The sequence below is a fragment of the Gekko japonicus genome, unplaced genomic scaffold, assembly GCF_001447785.1.
Source record: "Gekko japonicus isolate JY-2015 unplaced genomic scaffold, Gekko_japonicus_V1.1 scaffold238, whole genome shotgun sequence".
Classification (NCBI taxonomy): Eukaryota; Metazoa; Chordata; class Lepidosauria; order Squamata; family Gekkonidae; genus Gekko; species Gekko japonicus.
Genome location: NW_015161411.1, coordinates 1,382,372 through 1,383,687, shown reverse-complemented (window position 1 = coordinate 1,383,687; position 1,316 = coordinate 1,382,372).

Sequence of the window (1,316 nt, the reverse complement as noted above, 5' to 3'; positions counted from 1 at the left end):
CCCCCCCCAAACAACAAATCTACTTTGTGAGCTGCCGGCATGGAAAGTTGCGAGCCGGCGATTGGGCCGCCGCCTCGAGGAGTCTGCTCCGGAGCAAGGCTCCCTCTAAGCTGTGGAGTCCTGTGAGCAAAAATGCTACTTGGTGAGCTCCTGGCGTTAAAGCTGTGAGCGAGCGATTCGGCTCCTGCATTAGTTTGCTCTGGAGCCCCATCCCTTCCTGAGCGGAGACAAAGATGTGTGAGCCGGAGGCTAAGAAACTGAGCTGGCTCACACTCACTCAGCTTAGAGGGAACACTGCTGGAAGCGAGGCTCCCTCTAAGCTGTGGCGTCTCTGAGCAAAAATGCTACTTTGTGAGCTGCTGGCATTCAAGTTGTGAGCGAGCGATTCGGCTACTGCATCAATTAGTTTGCTCTGGAGCCCCATCCCTTCCTGAGCGGAGACAAAGATGTGTGAGCCGGAGGCTAAGAAACTGAGCTGGCTCACACTCACTCAGCTTAGAGGGAACACTGCTGGAAGCGAGGCTCCCTCTAAGCTGTGGAGTCCTGTGAGCAAAAATGCTACTTTGTGAACTCCTGGCGTTAAAGCTGTGAGCGAGCGATTGGGCTCCTGCATACATTAGTCTGCTCTGGAGCCCTCCTTCCTGAGCTAAGACAAAAATGCGTGCGCCGGAGGCTAAAAAACTGTGAGCTGGCTCACACTCACTCAGCTTAGAGGGAACACTGCTCTGGAGCCACATCCCCTTCCCGAGGGGAGCGGGGAGTGGCCGAGCCGGGGGCTAAGCAGCGGCGAGCCGGCTCACCCAGATCCGCGCTGAGAGGGAGCGCGGCTTAAGTGGGAAGCGGCGCCCCTTCGGAGGCCGTGGCCAAGCAATGCCCACTTTGTGGGCGAGGGATTTGGGCGGCGGCTGCTGCGGCATCAATGATGGGTGTGAGCCGGAGGCTAAAAGACTGAGGTCGCTCACACGGACTCGGCTTAGAGGGAACCCGGCTTCGGTTTGGAAGCGCTGCTCCCTCCCAGCTGTGGAGTCCCGCGAGCAGTGTTCCCTCTCAGCTGAGTGAGTGTGAGCCAGCTCACAGTTTTTTAGCCTCCGGCTCACCCGTTTTTGTCTCAGCTCAGGGAGGAGGGCTCCAGAGCAAACTCATGGATGCAGTAGTAGCCAAATCGCGCGCTCACAGCTTTAATGCCGGCAGCTCACAAAGTGGAATTTTTGCTCACGAGACTCCACAGCTTGGAGGGAGCATTGCTCGTGAGCAGAAATTCTCCTCTGCGAGCTGCGGGCATTAAAAGCTGTGCGCGAGCGGTCTGGCTCAATGAG